Source organism: Gopherus flavomarginatus, chromosome 2 (genome assembly GCF_025201925.1).
Source record: "Gopherus flavomarginatus isolate rGopFla2 chromosome 2, rGopFla2.mat.asm, whole genome shotgun sequence".
In the NCBI taxonomy this organism is placed as follows: Eukaryota; Metazoa; Chordata; order Testudines; family Testudinidae; genus Gopherus; species Gopherus flavomarginatus.
In genome coordinates, this window is record NC_066618.1 from 193,924,403 (window position 1) to 193,932,740 (window position 8,338).

Below are 8,338 nucleotides of genomic sequence, written 5' to 3' on the forward strand. Positions count from 1 at the left end.
ACCCTACAGTACTACTTTAGAAGAAATACTATTTTGGAAATCTGACCTTATTCCATCAATTTTTCCCTGACTTTTTTTAAAAATAGTTATTTATTATATGAAATTCATCTTATTACTAAAGAAGCTTTTCATAAGTATTGAGATGAATAAAAATCATTGTCAAATGGAATGTCTATTGATTGTGATTTAAAACAGCAAAATAGAACCCAGGCTTTCCATAAGTAAAAAAGAAAATATATTCAATCTCTCTGATAAGCATTATCCTAAATAATGTGTCATGCCAGTAGATCTCCCATCAGCTACTATGTTTCTAATGAAAAGATATTTTTAAAACTCAGTAACTAAGATTTCCACTATTTCAATCATGTGCATTGTATGCTAACTATTTGAGATCCACTTTTTTTGGATCATCTTTTAGTCAGTAAAATATGTGGGAAAATTATGTCAGCAAGACATGCCTAAGCCCCATCGCAGATGCCCTTTTATCTTTAGACCCTGCCAGCAAGGACAGTAAAACATAACACTTTCCTAGATAAACAATCTGTAAAGAAACTATTTTAAAATAGTTCGGAAAAATTCCAGCATTCTTGCCTGAGCATGGGCTGTCCCTTCCCTTGAGAACTAGGCAGCTGAAGACCACAGCGGCTGATTTATCAGCTGCATTTAAAAAGCAGCACAACGAGGACAAATATCTTGCAATTTCCGCTGCTTCAACTACTACATAGTTTATGCTTGAATTATTGAGAAAAATAGGTTTTTGGATTAAAATGAAGAAAAATTAAGCCAGGGAAGTAGAGCATGTTTCAAAGCCCAGATCTTTTTGCGTTGACAAAGGCGGTCTAAGTTTCAGGCCTCGCTGAGGATCAGATGAAGTCATTATTCATTCAGTCAGGGAAAAAAGACTCAATTACCTCAACCTAAAGATGCTATCAATGAATGCAAAGTGCATATTTTACTCTATTCATCCAAATCCCATTAAAAAGTGAAAGGAATGATTTAATCTGGCCTTCTAGAGTTGGTCTTTTTTTGTAATAAAATAAAGAATCACTGTCTTGCAATATGCATAACCACTACCTCACTTTTTTTCCTGCATCATAGCAGTGAAAGACTGTAAAAGCCAAGACAAAAACTAACAGAAATGAATACAAAGTTTCTTTTGAAAAAATGCCACTCATAGGATAGAAACATTAAATGTAGTCCACTGCACATTGATATGTAGCTAATTCAAAGCATTAATACCTTTCTAATTGATGAAGACGGATGTGAACATAAGAGTTTGAAATCCAACTACAATGTTGTTAGAACAGTGTTTAAAGTAAGAAGAAAACTTTGAGGTAAAATATTTTTTCAAGTACACAGTAAAAAAAGTCTTTTCAGGTATAGTGATTAATTGTTATACAACTTCTCCCGTCCTCACTAGTCTGTACATTACATTACTGTCATTAGACAATCTTAACATTTCTATTTGCTATCCACAGTGAAATCAACTTTACATGTGATGCCCATTCAAAAGAGGAGGATATATCTATAGAAAAAAAATAAATTCTTTAAACTGCATACTACATTCCTGAAAAATTCTCTCCTGGAATTATATATATAAAACACACTAATGTAAACAGCTTTATACTCTAATGTTACTGTATGGGAGTTTCTGCAATCAAACTATTCTCTATTTTATTCAGGTAGTTAAAAAGTCTGCCTCACATTTTGATGAAAAATAATTAACCAATTTCTTGTTAAATATACTGTAGTGTAGGTGAATTAGGGAAGATATTTCAATAGATACCTCATCAATTGTACTTTTATCGAGAGACTTCTAACATATACTACCAATGAAAGAACGAAGCTTTTCATAGCCAAAAGAATCTAAAATATTCATAATCACAATAAGTAATTATGGCTACATAAGAGAAAGATGAATTAAGTATACTTAGTAATTTTCAACATTTATTACAATTTCCTATATTTGTAAAACAAATTTCTTCTGCTTGTCTTAATATTTGTCCTGTTTGAAATAACTGTGATAACAAAATTAAATACGCCACTGGAAATTTTAATCTCCAAGGGAAAATTTGTACATAATGTCTAAGAGAGCCCCAACAGTTTTGCAAAGGGGTTGCTCTAGGATAATGAACACGATAATTGCTTGTATAATCTAAAATGCTACTAATGGCAACAATCACAAATTCATTTAGCTCCTCTAATTTATGTACCAAGTTTTAAATAGCTAATGGTTCTCACTAAAATAATGGCTTATACCAACAAAAAAGGATAAATATGATATTCTCCTGCTTAAACAAAACAACTCCCTAATCCATCAGTCTAGTTTTTTATTTTATGTATTTATGTTTGATACAATGAAGGAGTAAAGGGTCTAATCTTCACAATGTAGTGTTATAACAGTACATCAGAAAGCAAGAAGGCCCAAGTCACACCACTGCATCAACAAAGTCAACCTATTTTAATTTTTGAGAGAAAGGTTGAAAGTGACAAAAAGTTTGATTAAACAAAACATAAAAAACAAAGCTGTTTGACATAACAGTCCTGTAAGGTTTAATCTTATGAAAACATTTTTCCACAGCTGTTACACTACTTTCAGAATAATTCGTCCAATGTGCCTAAATACACAAAAGGATCCTGTATAGTTCCTCACTATAAAACTTTTTTTTTTTTTAAAAGGGCACATTTTTGAGATATATCCTTCTATAATGTTTATTTCAAAAGTAATTATATTGCAGTCATCAGTCAGCTTCTGCACTAACATCATATTGATTGCAATGGAGTTGCATGTTATGTATAGTAGGAACAGATTTGGCCCTCATTTGCATTTCAATAGCTGAAAACGTCCTGACTACTAAAACAGACTCTGAACTGAACACTAAGTTTCATTCAAGAAATAATATCTATTGATATTTTTCTCTCTTTACAAACTTAAAAATAATTACATCTCTACTTTGAAGTAGCAGGAATACCAAGGAAGGCAGATAAATAAAAATGTAGTAATTTCAGACACTTCTTGTAAGCTTGCTCATACACAATTTTCCTAATCCACATTTCTCAACCCCTTTCTTTACATTCTTGGTTAAACAGAAACAAGTTTCTCATTAGGAAATAGCTGGTGTGCAGTTATTCATTCTCTCTCTCTCAAACACACACATATGTTTTATGGTCATAGTGCACACCAGCCACACATATCTGAAGTACTCTGGTTTATCATACTAGCCATCTGTTAAATAAAAGGGTGGTTTTTTGCTTTGTTTTTTTTACCATTAGAATGTATCAATTCAATAACTTATGCTTGAAAGGCTACCTAAATAAAATCAAACCAGAATGTTGCAATCCCATTTGAAATTTTAATATTTGTTACTAAAACTATATTTACAAATTCAGATGTCAAAGTCTATAAAAATGTACTTTTGTTAACTGTAATAACTTCAAAGGAACTCCTGTAATTCAGTTCTCATACTGTGCACTTCTTTGTTAAACAAGGGGACACACTGGGTAACTGATTAAAGAAAAAAATCTAAATTTAAGATTGACTCAAGTCAACAAGAAGAAAGGAACTTAAATTCACACATTTTCCCTTAACTCATCTTATTGTGCCTAATTAATACCAAACAGCATGAAACGGTGTGCATAATATGCTGTGTTCTGCACAAATACCTTCCTTATCCTTTTAATGAGTACATACAAAATCAAGAGAAAAATCGTACATTAAAAAAAACAAAAACAGAAAAATGCAACATTTGAAATACCTAAAATGATCATTTATTGAAGAAAGTTTCTATCATACCTAAAATGATAATTTATTGAAGAAAGTTTCTATCAGCCACTGTCGCTGTTTTGTCAGTTTTTAAATATATCACAGTCCTTTGTTTAATCATTTGGGGCAGCAATGACAAGGCAGGGGAACATTTCCCAAAGTGCTGTCAAAGTTATTACAAGTCCTGTACTTTTAGGATCATTTGTCTTTTTGTCTTCATTGGCAAACTACATAAAAATTGGTGAAAACTGTACTAGCCTTTATAAATAAATAATAATAATAATAATAATAATAATAATTTCTATAAGAGTATATGTTTATAACAAAAGTTCCAGAAAACACCAATATGGATCCTCAAGTGTATTTTGTGTGAATTCTCTTACAAAAATGTATGTATCCTTTACATTGTCTTTCAGACAATAATTTCATAGTGACAGCTATTATCTGGAAATGCGCTGACCTGCTTTGTGCTATTTTGAATACTAAATCATGTGCTTAAAAACTTGAATTTAATAGGCACGCTAAACAGATTTGGAGATTTGTAATAGTGCCTTAAAATATTATACAAATTTTCTAGTAGATAATATGTATCTAGTGAACTACATGCCTTTATTTTGTTACAAAATGTTTTGCATGATTAATTTTTCTATAGCTATACAGAACAAGATAGGTTAATGACAGATTCCTAAAAACAGACATGTTTGTTCCACAAAGGACTATCAACATATTTTAAGAATTAGGCCACTCATTAGTTGTCAGTTTCTGGTTATTTTCTTTTATGTTAATAAGCTATTTTTGTAATCTGCACGATACCTATGTTTGAACTAACTAATACTACAATAATCTCTTTCAAAAATCTATTTCTAGTTTGGTAACAGGCAATATTTATAATTTTGTTCAGGAATCTAAAATACAAGGTTACACATTTCCTCCCCTCTCTACCTACCTCAAATAAACATAACCGATTTCTTGTTGTTATATATTCTTAAAGTCAGGCACCTAAATAATTTAAATAAAAGTGGCCTGAATTTCAGAGATGCTCAACATTTACTAGTCACATTGACCACAATAGGAGCTCCCCATGCCTTTTATTTAGATGCCTACATAACAGATTTAGGTGCCCAAACAAAGGCACCCAAGTTTAAAAATACCAGCCATAGTTTCAATGACTTCTTAAAAATTATTCCTTCTCTTTCAAGTATGTGATATGCTTTATCCTAACAGAGAACACAGAGTAAGCAGTACAAGTAAACTTTAGCTTTCACAAAGCAAAAATAAACCAAGGTGAATTTAACCAAAAGAAAGGTAACTCGTGCTTATCATACAATGGATTATTAATCTTAATTTTACTTGTTTTCCCATTATTTCTAGTACTCTACCCAGCTTGAAAAAAACAATGTATCCGCTTTATCCCAAGACATTCCTGAATCTACAATTACCACTTTTAGAAACCAAGCTTTGGTGGTTGATGACTTCGACTGCATGATTAGTAACATTTTTAACATTATAATGCATTTCAATATTTTGCTACAGTACACTGTCTGCCTCAAAGCTTAAAAGGTAAGCAAGCAATTTCCTAAAGAGTTGCCATATCACAGTTTGGTCAGCAGAGGGTGCTCAAGATTGATGCTATCTGTTGTCTTTTAGAAAGTCCTCATTTGGTAATACAGTACAAATTAAACAGCTCTTTTTCTTTACTGGATTAATCAGTCATATAGTTCTACTACAATGCTGCTAGAGCAATGGACAGTATTTTTATTTTACTTTTAAATTTGAAACACTATTCAGAGGAACTCTATTTTAATGCAATTTAGACTGTGCATTGAACCTTCATTACATTTCTGTGCTTACACTTCCTTTTTTAAAAAAGTTAATGTTACAACTTAATCTCCACACTTTTACACTAACACAAACAAAAACTCTTCAAGGCATGAGCGAGCAGGTACTCTGCACTGGTACCCAACACTCTTTAACTACTTTAATGTAATGGAGCTGTTACACACAAGAACAATTGATAAAAATGGACATGGAGCATACTGAAAAGATTAATGGTTTCTAAAACTTTGATGACTATACAGGTCTCTTGCTTTCTTAATAACGTGCTATCCTCGATTGTAAGCTATTTTAAATGGTTTTCACAAGACCACCCATCAATTTTGAATAATTACTTCAATCACCTGAGCCATCTAGTGACATTGGAAACCACAACATTCAGTATAATTTAATATAATCACAGGGTTAAACATTCATTTTTCTACTTAATCTAATTAAATAAACTCCACATTTTCAAACTTAATTGTGTAAAGTTAGGCACTTAAATAAAAATGGTCTGATTTTCAGAGTTTCCCATTAAACCCAGTGGACACTGAGGATACTCAAAACCTCTGAAAAATCAGGCCACTTTTATCTAGATTCATAAATACACATTTACATGCCTAACTTTGGAAATTTAAATTGCAAAATTTTGGGCAAAGGTTTGGATTTTTTGGTAACTATATTTACACAGATATTTTATACAGATTGTTAAGTTCCTCTTGAGTTTCATTTTCACGCTATTCAATGATTCAAAACTTTTTTAAAATTAAACATATACATGTACCATCATATACTTTAGCACTTCTCTTAAAAGTAAGAGCAAAGAGCAAGTATGTTAAAGCATAGTCAGAAAAGATTACTTTTTTCCAAATACAAGGGGTTAAATAAGTCAGGGACACACCTAAAAGGCCTGATGATATTACACAAGTCAATGGAATTACATAGGTGTGAAACTAGAATTATGAAAATCAGGTCCAAGGTGTAAATTGTTAGAACAGAGTTTAGAATACCTGAATGAATAAAATCAACATAGCAGCTAAATAACTGATATTAATTCCTTTGAAGAAAAACAATATTATATGTGAGCTCACTTGGTTTAATATAAATATTAGCTAGCTTATTTTTCATTTAAGTATTAGATAACACAAATAATATACAACACACACAAGTAACGAAGTAGCCTATACTCTTCTCCCAGCATATTCCAAGCCACTACACTAGTTGCTAGTATAAATCTGAGGTAACTTTCTGGAAGACGACAGAGTTATTCTGAATTTACACCTGAGCTCGAAGTGTTGCATCAAATATTTATTTTCAGTTTCAGGTTTTGCAAGGAACTTCTATCTTTATATGTAGAAAGTTAAATGTATGGGTTATTCAATGAGGTCAATTCATAAAACCAGTAAGAGGCTAATAGTTCTTTCAAAAAAGTCTTTAAAATTAAATTGATATTTAAAAAAAAACACATTTGAAAAAAGTTTCAGAATCTCCCCCACCTCAAAAAGAAAGGGAGGTGATAGCAACTCTTTCCCCCCAGGAGTTATGACTCCTAGATAGAGAACTCCTCACCACCTATATTAATGACATACATATTTGAAAGAGTTTGTGTGCCTGTCTAGTGGGTCACAGTTAAGGTTACCAGAATGTTTGGGGGAAATTTCATATTAAATTTTTTTAAAGTAGTGTGTGGAAATTCTATTATAAAAATGGAGCCCTAGAAGTTTCATGTTGAAAACTCTGTGAACCATGCATAGAAAGTTCCATGTGCAGCAGGCTCCTTAAGGAAGAGCAGAGGAAGACCTTCACTTTGGTGCAGCTACTATGGTTCAGGTGCCCCCATCCTCCACACTTCCTGAAGTACACATGGAAGAAGCCCAGAAACTACAGATAGTCTATTGCTTGCAAGAAAGGAGGTCCCCTTATACCTAATTTGGGGGCCACTGGGGAAGCGTCACTCCAGCAGGTAGGCATCTTTTATTAAAACCACCTTCTCTCCTGTCTATCAAAAATTTTACAAGTTCACTTGTGATTATGATTATTTTCTCCATCACCTTTTGTGGCAGAAAAAGAATATTAATGAGTGCAAACAACTTGGCTGTTCTTACCATAAGATTTACTTTAGATCTACCTCTCCTGAAATGCTGAACTGTTTAAAACAAAGAAAATTGCAAGAGAAAAGAAGCAAACTAGTTTCCTTAAATTTTCAAAAACTGTAATTTTTAATTCATTCAAACCCTTTGACTACAGAATAGATTAATTTCAAACTTTCCCAGAATCTGAATCCCTACATCAAGAATTAATCAGTAGTATCATTTTTGTTGTGATGCACTTTTGTTTTCACACCTGTCTTTTTCCAGGATTCTGAAAAAAAATTGATTTACCCTCTCCACAAAAAAAAATGTCAAATCTCTAGTGGACTTTATTGCCTTTTTCTGAGTTTTCCATCTTTTGCACATCTTTGTTACTCAAGTAATTATATAAAATATATCGGATGGGCATTTTTTAGTACTAGAAACATTAAACTTTCATTCACAGACAAACATTTCACTTTATAAATGAAAGTTAGCTATCTAAAAAGATGAAAGGGAATTGATGAGAATATCAAGATTCTTGCTATGTTTATTAGGAAAAAAGAGCGAAGATAAAGCTACAATTATGCCACAAAAACAACTGAAAAGCAAAGTACTGAACATCATAAAGTAGATGTTACCTTTTATGGTAGCATCAGCACTTTCAAAGTAGCACAACAAGAGCAATCTA

General features: G+C 32.0%; 1 protein-coding gene across 5 annotated transcripts in view; it reads right to left on the bottom strand.

Moving 5' to 3' along the window:
* The window catches only part of ATP9B (ATPase phospholipid transporting 9B (putative)), a 318,545-nt gene that overhangs the window by 96,817 nt on the left and 213,390 nt on the right, over positions 1 to 8,338 (bottom strand). The gene's annotated exons all lie outside the window — the stretch shown is intronic.